Source organism: Enhydra lutris, unplaced genomic scaffold, assembly GCF_002288905.1.
Source record: "Enhydra lutris kenyoni isolate GAN:26980312 unplaced genomic scaffold, ASM228890v2 scaffoldscaffold80, whole genome shotgun sequence".
In the NCBI taxonomy this organism is placed as follows: domain Eukaryota; kingdom Metazoa; phylum Chordata; class Mammalia; order Carnivora; family Mustelidae; genus Enhydra; species Enhydra lutris.
This window is the reverse complement of record NW_019154164.1, coordinates 4130804-4148650: the sequence shown is the minus strand read 5'-3', so window position 1 is coordinate 4148650 and position 17847 is coordinate 4130804. Positions and strand designations below refer to the sequence as shown.

Genomic DNA, 17847 nt, shown 5'->3' with positions numbered 1-17847 from the left:
TTGCTCATTTTCAGCTGTGTTGGTAAGTTCTTTAATGGAAGAGTATACATAAAAGTGGTGGATTCTGAATAAAGCCTGTAGTTCAGTTAGCGTCTTACGATAATGTCAATTTCTAGGGTTGTGATGATGTACTGTGGCTGTGAAAAGTAAGTAATACAGTATATCAAAATATTGGGGGAAACTGGAGGAAGATACCTAGGGATTCTCTGTACTATTTCTGTAGCTTCTTGTGAGCCTGGAACTATTTTTGAAAAAAAAAATACAGAAGATGTTCGGTGGGAGAACAGGTTTGTGTTGATGATCTAAATAAGACATTTTAAAAGCAGTCTGACTTTACCTATGCTCTTCCCCCAATAATCCAAAATTAATTGTACCAATGTTCTATTATGTATTGCTGGATTTAAATCCACTGGATTTGAGTACATCAGCCAGTGGTGTTATCAATCAATATCCATGTCTACCAGGTACAGATCCTTGAGGGCTTATTAGTTTGGGACCAGTTTGTGCAGCCACAAGATGCCTTTTGAGTAGAGTCTGGAAAGTATGCATTGATATCACCAAGTAGGCTGCCCATATGAGTGAAATCATATGGTATTTGTCTCTCTCTGGCTGACTTATTTCACTTAGCATAATACTCTAGCTCCATTCATGTTATAAATGGCAAGATTTCATTCTTTTTTGTGGCTGAGTAATATTCCATCACGTGCATATGTATGTGTGTATATATATGTATATATATATGTATATATACATAATATGTACATGAAATATACATATATATGATATATAATATATATGGTATATGATATATATTATATATATATCATATCTTTTTTATCTATTCATCTGTGGATGGACACTTGGACTGCTTCCTTATCTTGGCTATTGTAAACAATGCTGCAATAAACATATAGATGTGTTGAATGTAATGTAATGTAATGAATGTAATGTAATGTAATGACATTGTACATGGGTAACTAATTTAACAAGTGTATGTTAATTACACTTGAATTAAATCACCAGGTAGGGAAAGGAAGGAGAAAGCTGTGCTAGGCAAAGGGAAGAGCAGGAAGAAAGGCAGAGAGATAGAAAAGTCAAGGAATATCAGGGAAACCATAATTTGATGGGACTGATGGTTGGGGTATATTGGAGGACTGATAGAAGAACAACCTGGAAAGATGGGATGGAGCTGGAATGTGACAGTCTGGGTCTGATTTTCCTCTCTGTGAAACTAAGGACTTTGGACTTCACTTGTAGTACTTGCTATATCTGCCCTGTGGCCTAGTTGCTTGGGTATGTATCTTTTCTCCCCAACTAGATTCCAAGTTCCTTAGGGAGGTGAGCCAAGTTTGGTTCATCTGTATAGCATCTGTAGCATCTAGCTTTGCATTTTGCACTTAGTAGGTGCTCATAAAATTATCCTAAGAAGGAATAACATATCATGGAGATGTAATTGATAGTCACTCTCAATGACATCTGGAGATCCGAAGTAACGTTGGGTGAGGTGTCTACCCATCGGGCAGTGAATGTAGCCCACAGAAAACCACACAGCCCATGTCCCTCAGGCTCTTTGTGTCTGGTTTTGATGATCGGGTATGGCAATGCCCTGTCATCCTTGACACATGTCCCCCATTGCTCCTGGACTGGACCATGATGGCCTCCTTTGAAAAGAGGTAATGTGCCTTGCCCTAATTGATTTAGCATTCCACTCACACTTTCCTCTGTTTAGCTTTGCTGGGGGGCTGCAGAGATGCCTTATCTCTCTACCACCTGTTCTTCAGTTTTCTGAATTACAGTGAATACAGTGGCTCTGACAGGACCCGAAGATGGTAGGTAAGGAACTCTTCGACAAGGAGAATTTCTCCAAGACTTGGTTGGACTATGTTATGGAAGGGGATCTCCACCATGCTTGTTGGTGATTTTTTTCCCCCTTTCACTTCCTGAAGGAAATGTTGCATTGCTCACCACCTTGGATGGCCGGGAGTGGGGACGGGGGCACTTCTGTTCCTGACAACCTCATTATGTGTTTATCAGGAACAGACACTGCCCAGGTTGTCACGACAACCAGCAATGATTCAAAGCTTCTGTGAAAGGTCTGTATCTCTGGCAAATAATCAGCCTTTAGCACTCAGCAGATGCTGAGCTGAGAAGCCAATCACAGGTGCTGCGCTGGGAAAGCATGACATCATAGTCCAGCTGGTCCAAAAAATTAAGATTTGGTTTTCTGTTTTTCCCCTTGGTTCTTTTTCCCCTAGATTTTTGTCTTCCACTTTCTCCTTCTCTCTCACTCTCTTTTCTTTTTTTCCTGGTGAAACAGGGAGAGCTGGGAAACCAACTTTCCAAATTCGCTTTATTCTCTAGTTTGACTTAGGCTCAGGCTGTGTGCAGTGATCTGGAGAGTGAGGGGAAGGAATGTATAATGTGATTCACTTAGGAGCAAAATCAAACAGAGCATCAGCTCAATTAAATAATGTGGTTTGTTATGTAGGACCATGGTGGAAGTGGAGCTAATTAAAACCAAGTCAGAGGAGAGGAATTTCCTAATTCTCCTATTAATTCATCCAGAGCCACCTCCATTTAATTGTTTTCTCCTTTCCTTTGCTAACTCCCTGGTGGAAGGGAGGAGGACAGAGGCTGTGTACTCCTGAAAGCTTGTAGGTTCTGCAGGGCAGGTCCCTAATGGGTGCTCATTATAGTGAAAGAAGGTGAGAAGAGACCTGTATGCCCCCCACCCCATTCCCAAGGTCCCGCAATACAGGGAACATATGCAAATGGAGACTCATCAAGTCAGTTAAGGAGGTGTGTTGCTCTGAAGTCTGTTAAATCCACTGTTGTTCCATTAGCCTGTTTGCATCCATACAAGAGTCTAGGGAGATAGCAAGTCAAGTTTCACAGAGGAGAAAAACCAAAGTCCAGGGAAATTTGAGTCTGGCTCAGGATTTCCTGACCAGAAGCTGGACTGGAATCTGGGTCTCCTCCTTCCTCGGCCAGAACTCTGAAGCCCCAAGAGGTGATTTCCTGGCCATGGGCTTCTCTCTTCCCTCAGCCTCTGGGTTTTAAGGGAACTAGGATGAGCCTTTTGGCACTAACAGCCTCCCCACCACTCCTACAGGAAAGCTGGAGCCCCTAATTGTGGGAGTTGGGGGGGGCAAGAAGGAAGGCGCACAGTTGGATCTGACTGCAGTGATGACCACAAGGTGCAATAAGTGGACCCCAGTGAGGGAGGGGTGGGCACAGTGCTCTCAGCTAACAAACGCCTTTTGCACTAGCTGCCCAGCTGGGTTCTTTTGTATTCAGAGCAGGAGGGGGAGTTTTTTGTTTTTGTTTTTGTTTTTGTTTTTGTTTTATTTTAAGTGCAGCTGCTTTAGCAAAAGCTGTGAAGACAAGAGTCCACCACGGGGAATGATTTCTGGCTGTAGAACTTGAGATAGGGATGGGAAGGGAGCCCTGATATCCAGGCGGCTTTCACCCAATGGATTGTATATGTCTGCCTTCCGTGCCTGCCTAGGTATGGCTCAGCGCAGGCTGGCCTCACGTTCAGACCTCTTTTAGGAGAGCAGTGTATTTGTTCTGTTTGCTTGTTTTGTTTTTGTTTCTGTCTCCATCCAAAGAAAGCTCTGTTTTCACTTGTGAGGGTTCTTACATGTTCGGTATGTTTATTACAAAAACATGTACAGACGATGCGGAAGTATATAAAGAAAACAGTTAATGACCTCTATCATGCACACATACCCGCATGTCTTCCTTCCTTTTGAATTCCCAGAGTTACCCTATTAGCAGTTTTGTGTGTATGATTCCAGCTGAAAGACACACACAGATACAAACACATGTGCACGTGTGCGCACATTTTTTAACAAGAATAGCATAGTAGTACACAGGCTGTTCTGCAACTTTTTTCATTCAAGAATGTGTCAAGACATGTTTCTATTTCAGTACATAAGAATCCACTTGATTCTTTTTAGTTGGTCTCTAATATTCTTTTTTAAGGATTTTATTTATTTATTTGAGAGAGAGAGAAGGAGAGAGTACAGAGGGAGGGGGAGAAGCAGCCTCCCTGCTGAGCAAGGAGACAGGGGACTGGATCCTAGGACCCCGAGATCATAACCTGAGCCAAAGGTAGATACTTAACCGACTGAGCCACCCAGGCACCCTTGGTGTCTAATATTCTAAAATATGCATATACTGTATTTTATTTACCAGTTCCCTAATCAAGGGACATTTAGGTTGGCTTTTATATAATGAGGGTTTCTTTCCTATATAAGAGTCAACAACAAACACACTTGAATATGTGTTGGTGTGTTTTTAGGAGTGTTTCCGTAATCAAATTCCTTGAGTTGAAATTGCTTGGTCAAGTGGAACACGCACTTCAAATTTCCTAGGTATTGCCAGCTTGCCCTCCAAAAAGGCTCTGCCAGTTTTCACTCCCATCCATGGTACATGAGTGCAAGCAATGCTCTTTTTTTCTGGGATTTGACTGGAAGGCTTTGAAGATAGTTGTAGTTTACTTCTGTTGCTCTAAGTCCCATCCCAGAGCCTGTCACTTGCCCTGTGAATCTAGAGGCTGGTAGGTTTGGTGAGAGCTGGAAGAGCAATACGACAAACACAAAACAAGAAAGAACACCACAACTGAGGGTAGGAGACCTGACTTCTAGGACCATCTCTCTGAGACTTTGGACAAGCCACTTTAAACCTCTGGGTGTCCATTGGCTCATCTATGAAATGCAGTTCATAATTGCCACAATACACGTTGTGGTTGTTGTGAGGATCAAACGGGGAGGTGCGAAAGTGGTATGTAACCCGAGAAGCAAGATACATATGCCAAGTGGTTATTCCTGTAGTGTGGTTATTATACCCTTAAATCAATGAGCTCAGAGAAGGAAACGGGAAAGTGGGAGTTGAGTGGGAAAAATTACACAGATGAAATCTTTAAGACATTCTCAGCTTCCCTGAAAGTTCCCAAGCAGTCTTCCTGTATTCTTGGTGAACAAACCACGTTGGTAGTAAAGATTGCTTTATGGTATCAAGAAGAATTGGGGCATCTGGGGGGCTCAGTCTGTTAAGCGTCTGACTGGGTTTCAGGTCAGGTCATGATCTCATGTGTCCCGAGATAGAGCCCCCTAGTCCAGTTCTGTGCTCAGTGAGAGTCTGCTTGAAGATTCTTTCCCTCTGCCCCTTCCCCAACTCTTGTGGGCTTGCACATCTCCCTCCCCAGAATAAATAAATAAATCTTAAAAAAAAAAGAAGGATATAGGTCGTTGCCCTTTCATGGGAACACTGAAGTCTCCTATGCTTTAATTTGTTGGGCACCTAATAGGATTTTGGCCCCATGCTACTTTCTATAATCACCAGTGAGAGAAGAAACACACACATGAAATGCTTAAATAACCATGTGCAGTGACTGCATAAAGAGCTCTGAGTTATAGCTGAGGTATAGGGGAGGATTAGAGTGAAATCAAATACCTTTTAATTACAATTTAAATCAATAACCCAGAAGAACAAGTGAAATCATTAGCCAGAAAAAAATCCACTTTTATTTATTTCTTAAAAAATAAGAACATTCTTATTCTTTAAAATAACCCAAATAAGTGCATTTTACAAATCAGAGATGTAACATTAAGTATATGTTCATTCATTTAGGTCAGTGATTTTTAGATTACTTTTACCATGATGCAAAAACAAAAAAAATCAATGTGATGAGCTACTTTCTTTAACCCCCAAGTTAATTAAAAAGATATCTGTAAAATCATTGAAAGCAGAACCCTCGCGATCTCAACCTATTCATCAGGGATTTGAGGAGGAGGGTGAAGAGTGTTTTTGCATTAGGAAGACAACCAGCAAGCACACACACAAAAAACTATTTAAAATGCCTGATTTAAAAAAAAACACACCGATCCAGTATACTTCTTTTTTTTTTTCTCAAGCAAATATGTATTTTAACTGAGCCAATGATACCATGTATCATATTAGAAAAAAACATGGGCCTTGGACTCAGATCTAGGTACAAATTCCAGCTCTGGGACTTCCTACAGTGTTCATATAATAGTCATGTATGCATAAATATATCTTTTAATTAAGGAAAATTTTAAAAAATGCAAAGTGATCCTTTAAAAAATCTGAAGTATGTAGTTTACTTAGTCTTTGACTCTTTCTTGCCTTATCCCAGGTTAGAAGGTCTTCGTTGTTCTTTTTTCAACTTCCAGCATGATCACAATTTTAAATGAATTACTCCAAAGAGGTATCCCATTCTCTCATCTTCTCCAGATGTTGTCTCTGTGACTCTAGAGGACTGTTGTGTGACCTTTCCTAAAAGGAACTTAGCAAATATGTATTAGTTCACTCTCTGTCTTAAAACTTGTTTTGCTAGCATTATGGAGAAATGATGGCCAGATGTTATGGGGTGTTGAGTAAATTGGAGAAAAGTGTACTGTGGAGGGTCATAACCCGTTTTGATTATTAAAGTATGTCAGGATATATTTGTCTTCATAAAAATAAGTTTGAAAGTGGAGAGGGAAAAATCACCCATAAACTTTTACCTGACCGTGATAATTTAATGTTCTCTTCTAATTATATCTGTGGGTGTATTTTACATCACTATAATTCAAAGGTACTCAGTACTTTGCATTCTTTGTCATTTTTTATGACAGATTACTGTCTCCTTGCTGGGATTTACCGTAATTTATATAATCTAGCCAAATCCTTGGGGGGGGGTATGGATTTCGAAGTAGGAAGAGATGATTTTTGGAGTTACATTTTAATTTTTGCACACGGGGAAAAATTTGAACTTTTTCTTAAAGATGCGAGGCCACGGAAGGTTTTAGGGAGAGCCACATTTTAATGAAATTAAATATATCTATATATCTATGTATCTAAACTAATTGAGGTAATTTATTGATTGATTGATTGTATAATGCTCCGTGTTTTGAAATGTGTGTTTCACGGACAGAGAGTTTCCCTTTCTAGCTTGTCATCTCTGAATGCCACTGCCATATCTGCCAGAGTCTACTGCGTAGTCCAGAGACTCCATCAGCATAACCTGTTGGCCTGACAGGTGGTGTCCCAAATCCAAACCATTTCCCCCAGTAAAGAGTGCCAGTGTAGCTGGACGGATTTCCTCCCCTGGAAATTTATCTGAAATTCCAGTCTGCCCAAGGGAGGCCAGTTAATGAAGATCCATGAAATGCCCCCGCCTCTCCAGGTGCGCCTCTCTCTTGATGGTCCCACCTCTGTCTAGACAACCCTGACAGTGTAGAAGTTTCCATCTCCTTTTCCTTTCCCTCTCTCTGTTCCCTCCCCTTCAGTTTTTTCCCCCCTCCCAGGCGCTTCCTGCCTGGAAACAAAAGATTGGTCCCCAGCAGCCCACTCAGGGCGATTTTAGTTTTCTGCTCACCCTCTGATTGGCCCGCGTGCGGTGCAGAGCCCGGGTGACGTCATAGCCGACAGGAGCTAGGGAGCGGTTGCCGAGCCGGGCTCTGCCGCGGGCGGGCAGCTGTCGGCAGCGCACCGTCTGGGGGCTCGCGCGGGGGGCTGCGGCTTTTCCCGGCCCGGAGCAGGTGTGCGAGGCCGGGAGGAGAGCCGGGGAGAGCGGGCCGGGCCCGGGGCTGCGGCTGCGGCTGCGGCCCCCCCAGCCCCGCCAGCCCGAGCGCTCGGAGGTAGAGAGGAAAGGTCTGGACAGGGTGGCTGGACCAGTGGCAGGTAAATCCCGCGACTCACGGCGCCCGGCTCGCTCAGGGAAGGGTGTGGCGCTGCTGGGCAGATTTTCTGCCTTTCCGGGCCTCCCCCCCTACCCGCTCCTGTTCTCACGGCGCCCCAGCTTCGGGTCCCCTTCGTGGCGCCCCCGGAGCCAGGAGACCCGGCACGCAGTTCTCTGGCTCGCGCTGGGCAGACGCGGACGAGTGGGTGTGTCAGGGCCACTCTCGGAGGGCCTGGACCCCGGTGCACTGGGGCAAGCCCTAGGCTCGCCAACTGGGGCCTGGGCCGCTGGAGGCCAAAGCCGCCCCCAAAGCAACGTCAGCCCGTTAGTCCTACAGTATCTTCCCCCTCCCTCCCCCAGCCACAGAAGCGACGGCAGCCCCCCCCCCCCCACCAAAAAAACAAAAAACAAAAAACAAAAAAACCCACCAAGGGGAGGAGGTGTGGCCGTGGCCGGGACAAGTCCGGGGTAGGGGGAAGAGCCCAACCTGAGCAAACAGAAAAAGTGACGATTTTCTTCTATGGGGCGCCCTTTTATTTTTCTTTACCCTCCTCCCCTTATTTGGTCAGAGGAGGGTAATGACAGGACTACTCATTTCTTGTCATATGGAGGTTGAAATGATGCAGTACTATCCCTAAAAAGCCTGGGGCCCCTCTGTTGGCCTTTGTCTTGGCCGGGGAGAGAGGGCAGGGGTCACTAGGGGTCATTAGGTCCACGGCCCCCCTACCCTCTCCTCAGCCTTTCCCTCTGTTTGTGAACTGGCTCTGGCGAGATGACTGCCACACTTTGGGGTGGATTGAACATTTTAGATTCTTGCTCTGGCAGGTTTTCCTTCCCTGGGTGGTGGTTGAGGGTCGGGGTGTGAGGGCGGTGCCAGCAGGGAGAGAGCCAAAGGCCCCACTTGATTTTTTGGTCCCACCTTCCAGAATCCAGTGGCAGACTCTGGACTTGAGGGTTCTAGGCTGTGGTCTGTAGAAGCAGAGAGAGAAGGGTGAGTGGCTTGGCTTGGGGAAGCATGAAAGGGGGTGGTTGCAGTGTTATTTTTTTTTTTTAATGGCTTTCAGCAGGGAAGCCTTTAGCCATGTTAGTCTTGCTCCCCCCATGGTTTTGCAGACTCAAATCCAGGCCAACTGTATGGCTGTCTGAGGTGTTGGAACAGAAGGAAGTCCATTCCCGTTGGTGACAACACTGTGGCCCTGTTCTGGGATGACCGAGGTATAAAGGTCAGTGTGGTTTTCACCGGGCCATTTGCAAAATTGTAATTGGGCAGGTCTGTGATTTGGTACTTGAGGCCTCTAACCAGGGGCACCTTTGGGTAAAGGGGCTTAATCTGGTAATGGATGACTAAGAGGCCAGGGCTTAGAGGGAGAGTTGTGTCAGCCTCTGTTTCTGGATATAAATGTCATACTTCCCTCCTCCATGAAAAAGGCAAAATGAGAAGAGATGGGCATGAATGCTGGGTAAAAGCCAGCAGCTGAGAATCTTGAGGCCAGAGGGACCTTGCAGTGTCAAAGAGTGGACTCTCCAAGCCTCCAGGCAGGCAAGTGGGCCTTGTAGGAGAGACTGAACAGGAAACAGAAGGGTCATTTGTAATACAGATGCAGGAAGAGGGGCCACAACACCCCAAAGGCTCCGACCATTGCTGCAGGTTACAGGTTGTCTGGTTAGAGGCCGAACTGGCATACTAAGCAAACAAGCATGCTGAGGTCTTTGGGGGAGAAGGTGGTAGACGTGAAAAGCAAAAAAAATGAGGAATAACTGAGGGGGGGAGATGAGGGGTGCCGCCCCCATCAGAGACTCTGCAATTGTGAGGTCAGAGACGAAGCTACTGTGAGGTCAAAGAGGGTGGCCAAGGCAAAAGAAATCAGGGCTAGAAGTCTAGATGCAGGTAAGCTCAGATGGAGCAGGTAGGAACAAAGCCATAGAGATAGAACAAGAAGAAAGCGATGGTCTTTTTTTTTTTTTATAAACATATAATGTATTTTTATCCCCAGGGGTACAGGTCTGTGAATCGCCAGGTTTACATACTTCACAGCACTCACCATAGCACATACCCTCCCCAATGTCCATAAGAAAGCGATGGTCTTAACCAGGAGCCCTAAGGCCCCGATTTTCCTGGTGAGATGGAGAAATGGTGGTTGTCCAGGCACGTGTGGCTCAGCCCAGACTTAGGGGGACAATTTCTTGATATTTAGGGACTCAATAGCATTTCCATCCATGTAACCTGCCTTTAGGAGCTAGTAGCTTTGGTCATAGGAAGGAGAAGAAACTCCATGAACAGCAGACTCCACAATGGCTCTTTCCTCCTGGGTAAGGAGAAGGAAGAGCAGGGGGCAGGCTCCCAAAGGGGATTGCAGGGGGAGCTTCATATCCCCCCAAGATAGGTAGGTTGACTGTTTTTTACAACGGGAGGGCCAGGGCCGGGTCTGGGATCCCTGCTGCAGGCACGGGTGTCTGCCCGAGCTCCAAAAATGCCCTTCTTCCCCGGGGCCCATGGGACTCTGTGTAGGCGAGGAATGGTGAAAACTCCTGTCCTAGAAGGTAAGTGCCACTGTTGAGGCTTCTGGGGCTCCCTGTTGTCCCCCAAGCTCCCCACCTGCCAGAGGCTAGGCGGTTCCCTCTGCAAGGCCTTGGGGTGGACTTCCCTGCCAACTCCGCACTCTGCAGCTTCTCCAGCAGGGGGCAGGAAAGGACGTGCAGCAGCGGGCAGGGCCAGAGTCCTTCATTTCCAGGGTGAAACTGGAACCTTGGGATCAAGTAATAGCCATACGTTTAAAATCTGATTGAGGGGTACCAGAGAACCAAAGGAACCCCTGGAGTCTGGTGGTCTATTTCCATTCCCTCCTGAAATGTGTCACTTCCTCCTGTGCCCCAGGACCTTGGAAGGCATTTGCATTTACATACAGCTCAATGATTACCCTGGACACTAATACACACAGCCTCACCCAGAGTTTAATTGGAAATGTTAATGAGTACAATGGATCCATGTCTGATTTGCACATTCGGTCAATTATCTGCAGGTTGGGGCAATCTGTGCTATACCCATGGGACGTGGTGAGGGCAAAATGGCATAGCTATCCGCTGGGTCTGCGGGTGGGAAGCAAAATGGGGGAGGTGGACCTGGAAGACTGGAAAGAGAGGAACAATTCACTGGTGGGGAATGGGGACCATTCCTAAGGTGTGGTCACAGCAGAGCCTGGGCGGGAGATCACTGAGACAGAATAAGAATAGGACCATCTTGGAGCCCACACAGCAGGGAGGGAGGACAGGGTTTTGCCCTGAGCTGGGAAGATGCTGGATTTGGAGAAGGAAGGTGTTTTAGAGACTAGAGGACACGGAGCTGGGGTGGAACCAACCCTGGAAGCCAGGACTGGGGTGTTGTGGTCTGCTTCTGCCCCTCTCCGAGCCTTAGTCTCCTTGTCTTTTGAATGATGGGATTGAATGAGGTGGTTTCTGAGATGGTCATGACATTTTAGGAAGTGGGTCCATTTGTTCTTGGTCGTGAAGCAGATCTACCATAGGACAACATCCCCCGCCCCCCCCAATTTACCCTTTTAAATCATACTTTTTGGTATGCCCTCCGATTTGGGGGAAAACAGTACAAAACAAACCCCCAGCCACTACATACATTTCATCTCTTTGAGCAGCATTGTTTTATTTTTATTTCATGTGAATGGGAAACAGGAGGGAGAAGAGAAGCCCAAGTGGAGAATCTGCTAGAGACCCTAAAACCAAGCTCCTGAGAAGCTCTGTGGGGATTTTATACAAATCTTACGCAGTTGGGTGGAGGCTGATAGGCAGTCGTGGCGCCAACTCCCTAACTCAGCCTCAGAACTGAAGGGCCTGGGATGAGGGTGAAGGAAGGCCTGCTTAGGGTGTCTATCCCTCTCCTTTCTCCCTCATCTCTGTCTGAGCCAGGTGGACTTTCTGGAATTCTGCACCCTCAAGACGCTACCCCTAACTGCCGGCACAATTGCGCCCTCTAGTGACCACAGCGGGGACACCTTTGCAGAACTCCTGCATGGCTGCATCCCATGGCCCAGCTCCCTTTGCCAGTGCTAATCCCTTGTGCAGCTGTTAACTCCCTGTGGAGAAGGTCTCCAGTGCTTCCAGGTGGCCTGAAGGAGAAACTGAGGCAGCTGCAACTCCCTGCAGGCCCTTCTTCTATATGGAAGGGACTGGGGGTTGAGCAAGAGTGCCATCTCCCTAGCGCTTAGTTTCCTCCTTTGGGCCTGAAAAAGGTTCCAGAACTCCTTTCCCTGCTGTCTTTAGTGCTGGGCTGGGCACCTGGCATGGGAAGATCCTGTAGTAGAGAGAATGGTTGGCCACAGCTTCCCCCCCACCCACGTCCACACCCCCCCCAACAACAAAGTGGCCACCTAGTCCCCAGACAGAGGTACTGGTAGGAAGCCAGAATGCAGCAAAGCTAGGGTGCTGGTAGGCAGAAAATGGATACAGTGAACCCTACCCCCAGCTTCCAGGAAGAGGCTAAGCCCCAGGTGCAGACACAGGACAGTATAAACACGCAACAGGACACAGACACAGAATATGGCAGAGCCATGTGATATGGAGTAAGGATTAGATACATGTCACACACATCGAAGGCATGGACCATGCAGGGCAGATGTACAGCACATACACAGTGCAGTACAGACACTGTATCCATACACTTGCTATAAACAGGACTGCACCCCCTGACGTGATACAGATGTGACACCCACAAAATAGCATAGATAAGACAAGGCATACACCTGACCAAGTACAGGTACCCAGATACTATGGGGGTACAAGAAGCAGCACAGATACACCCCCTCAATGTGTACTCACACACGGAATACATCTCCACACTCCCAACAAAACACCCCTCCCAGGACAGGAGAGAGGAGTGTGCCCTCCAGGTGGAGTGCTGTGTCCTGCCAGGCACCACGCGCTGGTTCCAGCGGTGCAACTGGTGTATTTGAAGCGGGCTGCTGTGCAGTTCATCAGAGGCTGAGGCAAGGTGGAGGCAGGCTTGCGGAAAGCTCTCATAATCTCACACAGGAACCCAGAGGTGCTCAGTTGGTCCAGGCTGGGGCCTCTACTGCCCCCCACCCCGATCTCACCCTCCAGCACTGTTCCCCACCCCCATGGGTGCTTGCTGCCATCCCCCACCCGGGGCTCAGGGGACTTTTTGTGGCCGTCCTTCTTGAACCCCCTTCCAGTCTTGCCCCTCTCTGGAGCTTTGGCAGCCATCACTCACATACCCCCACCCCGCTCCATTGAAGGATGAGCTCACATAGCCAGGGAGGGAGTGGGTGCACACCACTTAGTGGCCCAGTGGGTGGGATCTGGAAAGGCAGCTGGGAGTATGTGAGTGGGAAGCACTCAGAGAATGCCAGGGCCCCTGAGGGACGCACGGGCTGCTGGGCCCTCGAGTCTCACCAGGAGCAAGTGGCAGACCTGGGGTATGGCTGGGTCTTCTTGTTCATCAAGGGGAAGTTGGGAATCCTGGGGCTTTTCATGGCTTCCCAAGGGTTCAGTTTTACTAGCTCCACCTTTAGCTGCCCCTGCATCTGTGTCTTTGGATTCAGACCTGGTGCATTCCAGCATCTGCTGACGTGTGCTAGCCTGGGTCCTTTGCTTTGATGGGATTTCACATATAGGTGCTGCTTTTCTTAGAGGACAGACACATGGAGCAAAGGTGGGGGCAGGGTAGGAAGGATTGCAGAGGGAATATCCATCACCTTGAGCGGCTCAAGCGATTGTGGGGCAAGGTGGGAAAGAGAGGGGTTAAAGATCTTGCCTCCACGGTTGGACATGGAAACCTCTGGGGGGAAGATAGGGTAAATAGTCACCCTGAAAAACCCCAGGATATATTCTCCCTAAGAAATCTGAGATAGACTGTCGAGGACCTCCCCGTAGTGGAGATTGGGGCGGGGGAGGCTAGAAGGAGGTTCCAGTTAGGATCAGAGGCTGAGGCCTTCAGCGCTGCGAGATGATAGCAAATTAGGGACCCTCCGAGTGCTTCTCCCCACCACCCAGTGAAGGAGGTTGCTGAGAAGGGAAGGAGGTGGGGACCTGTAAGTGAAACGGAAAGCATTGCTAGGTCTTCGGGAAGCTTAGGTGTCCCCAGAGCCAACGTGCATTTGCCATGATCTCTCAGTTTTCTGTCCCACGCTGGGCTGGACCACCACCTGCGAATATGTGGCTCTTTCCCATCTGTTCCATGTGATCTAGTCATCCTGACTCTTGTCCAGGGCGGCTGAGCAGGTCTTCTCCACGAGCTTTCAGGCAGAGCCAGAGTGAGTGGCAAGGTGACAGCAGTTCTCGACCTGAAACTCCCGGTTCATCGCCCTTTCTGGACTCTGACCTCACAAAGCCCTTTTTATGTTTCTCCCCTCTCCGATTCTCTGCCTCCTCGAGTGGTTTTCTGAAATCCACCATAGCGCGTGTGTGTGAGGTTTGGGGGGGTTGGCTGAGGGAGTAGTAGCGGGTGTAGCAAGAGGTTCCTGCACCCCCACGATGCTTCTCTTGGCAGGTTACCCCCAAGAAAGAACAGCTGGGTCCTTGCATCTTGTGGCAGCTGGCGTGCCCAGCACTGAGTCTGTGGGAGCTGAAGGCAGCCTGGCCCCTTCTCATGGGCAGTGCCTACCTGTGCTGTGGTCCTGCAGCCGTGGCAATAAGAGGTGAGTAATGGGTTCCAGAGCAGGGAGTCAGGGATCTCCAAATCCAGGTGAAGGCCACCTTTCCACCAGAGCTCTCAGTATTAAAGACCCTGGCTGGGCCTTATGAGCCAGGCCTCGGAGCACAGCCCCTTCTTTCTGGGGGACTGTGGCCCATGTAGTTGCTCTTGGTCTCTCAGTTTGCTCCATCTCTAATACGGGGATGATAGCCATGACCTACATCATGGGTGTGAGTAGGACAAGCAACCAAACGGTCATGGCCAAAACCTTTGCAGTTGTTAGGCTCCATGTAAGAACTTCCATGTAACCACTGACATGCTTCCCTTCAAGCTGGCATTTCCTTTCCTCATGCTTTCTGGATGTCAAAGTGGCATTTCAGCCACATGTCACTGACTGACCAATCAGTCCCTGAAATTTCTCCTCCTCTACAACCTTCATTTGACCTTCCTATTCAAGATGTACCCCCACCCCATCTATCCCAGCTTCCAGGCCTCATGGGCCAAAACCTTCCAGAACCTTCCCTCTACCTTCTCAACCAAACAGGGAGCACTCCCCCTCAACACAGCTCCAACAACACTTGAGCCCATAGTATACCGCATAGCCCTTGCTTCTCTTCAGCCTTCGATCATTCTTGCACGATTTCTAGAGTATTCATCTTGGCAGGTAAACTAGACCATAAATTAGGGGTAGGGACCCGATTTCACAAGTCTCCGTCTCTCTCCCGAGTGCCCAAAATTCCCCAGCAGCATTTCGATTTGGGCCCCTCTCTTCCTCTCCACTTCTTTCAGGTTCCATGGCCATGTCCTTCTTTCCCCTCAGGCAGCCAATAGGGCTTCTGCTGTCAGCTACCCCTCTAGCCTTCTGTTGCCATCTGCTGCCGTCCAGCTACCAGTTTGTATCTTACATGCCTCCCTCTCTTTGTCTGCACTTCTGTCTATTTGTCAGTTATCCTGGCACTTCTCATAACATCCAAGTCAAAAGTAAGCAACCAATCGAACTTTTAAAAAAAAGCAAGAACAACAACAAACAAACAAACAAAACAACAACCCCCCCCCCAAAAAAAAACCCACAACAGAAACAAAGAGAAAACAAACAAGGAATACACAGTGTAGTTCCTCTTCCCACGGAGCTCGCCCTGGGCCCGACGGGACAAAGGAAAAGTGCCGCTCAGCGGCAGGTGTTTCAGTGGTGCCTCTTGGTGAAGGGAAAGCTCCAGAGGTTCGGCCGGATCTTGAGGGTGTGAAATTACAGCCCTGCTGATACTGATGTATTCAGCATCCTAGAGATGCTATGGTAGGGGATCCTCTACAGACCTTGAGCGACAGAAGGTAGCTAGAACTCACTCAAGTCAGAAGTGAGCCCAGGGGTCTCTCCTGGGTGTTCTGTGACAGTTCCAATAATAACGTGTATTTATTGTATTTATTGTCTACGGTTGCCAGCACTGGGGTGGGCATTTTTCTTGCACGAGACTGTTTGATCCCACAGTAACTCTGCAAGGTAGGTATCTTATTCCTACTAGTTACTGCTTTTGTTTCTGATTATAAAAGTGAGACTAGCTCGAGGTAGGTACTACAATCATGGTTTTGCCCACCAGGAGACCGGGGTTGAAAGGGGCTAAGTAATGTGCTGTATATAACTGGACAGGTGCTGTGGCTTTGGGAGGAAAGATGCTTCCTCGAGAGTTTCTCAGCATCCCAAATGCTTCAGTGCGCGCATGCGCACACACACACACACACACACACTCGGGAGCACACTTTTGTACTCTCGGACCTTCACATAATCCTTATCCCTGCTTCGCTCATACTTTTCCCACTGGACACATTCATGGTGACAGTCACATCCACCCCCTCATCCTCCACGTATTTACAAACATGCTGCATGAGGGCCCACACTCACACGGCCAAACACTGCTGTGTAAATTTTTGTATTCATGTTTTTGTAGTGGCACACACGCCACACTTGCCATACGGCCCAGCTCACAACTTTACCTCTTCTTACATGCTCACACACTCACAGTATACCTTCTAACCTATATCCACACTGACAGTAGAATCACATTTGACCCTCAAATTCCTCTGTGCTCACACACAGTCTACACGCAGACCCACACCAACTTTCCTTTGTCCGCTTCTTATATAACCATAATGACCCTCGATTTTATACATTCTAACACATTTGCATGGTCACGGTTTCCTGCTCACAGTAAAACAATGACACAGCTCATAACTCCTCGCAGGGACACGCGCACATACATGCACGTTTCCACCATAAATACACTCTCACCCATTTCAGCTGTTATACCATCTTACAGTCTTACCCTCAGTATTACATGCTCTGGGGCTACTACTTGGCACGGACACAACCTCGCCACCTCCGTCACAAAATCATGCTTCCACATGGAAACACACTCATTTTGACACCCATTCACATTCATTTGCTCACCTTCATGCTGAGACTCGATCATGCTGTTCATCAAACTCACAGGCATGCACCCTCAGATACAGGCACACACACTTCCACTTTCTCTGACACACATCACCCTGCCCTCATACTCAGAGTCCTCACAAAGATGCATTCACACTGACACACACCAACACATCCATCCGCTCGCTCGCATTCAGTACTCATGCTAATTCACGTCAACATACAGTCACACTTACGGCACACCCCTGCCTCGATACTGATGTTTGCACATTTTCATGGTCTTCCATATTCTCATGTTCACAGCCATGCACACTGAATTCTACACCATCACACTCTGTCACGCTCATGTACTTTCACATGTACACCCTCTCCCACTACCATTTCCGCATCACACACATTCACACCAGCAAGGTCCCCACAAGATCACATTCTTGCCCATTCTCACTCTTGTCCTCTCATACTGGCATACCCTCACACTGCCACACACATTCCCTCCAGTACACATGTGGGGACCTGCACAGTCAGTGACCTGCATTTACGCTGGCACACCCGCTCCAACCCACACAATCTACACGGTTACCCTCAATTCCTGTAAATGTGTTTGCGCAATCACACACGGACTGCTGGTGATGCTGTGGATGGCCACGCAGATTCACACTCACTCGGACTCTCAGTCCCCCTACAGCATTCCCCCTGAGGTGGATATACTTGCTCACATTGGCCCACATATCCACACAGTCACTGAAGCATAAATGCATCACCTCTAGCTCAGCAAACTTGCCTGAATGGTCACGGGCTCTTCTGGGGACTCTCACGCGGATACATTGATGCTGACACCTACTCACATGGACATGGACTTATACCCCCTCCCTGGAATGATCTCACTCACCCACATCTGCAACTCACACATGGTTTACAGTGACCCCACCCTCAGGCACATGCCCCACATCCCCAAACATACACATGGCCCTATATGGATATTGCCACAGCCATGTACTTTTTCACTGACACACACCGTCACACACCCCATTGTGGGGAGTTCATAGTCACAGTTGTCACTTTTTTTTAATC

The 17847-nt window shown here is 47.9% G+C and overlaps 1 protein-coding gene across 1 annotated transcript in view; it reads left to right on the top strand.

The window, feature by feature from the left end:
- Positions 1-8865: 8865 nt before the first annotated feature.
- Positions 8866-17847, top strand: part of LOC111160957 (p21 (RAC1) activated kinase 3) — a 111206-nt gene continuing 102224 nt past the window's right edge. Inside the window, exon 1 of the mRNA XM_022524359.1 lies at positions 8866-8913. The gene's annotated coding sequence lies outside the window, so the exon portion shown is untranslated. The remainder of the gene's footprint in view (positions 8914-17847) is intronic.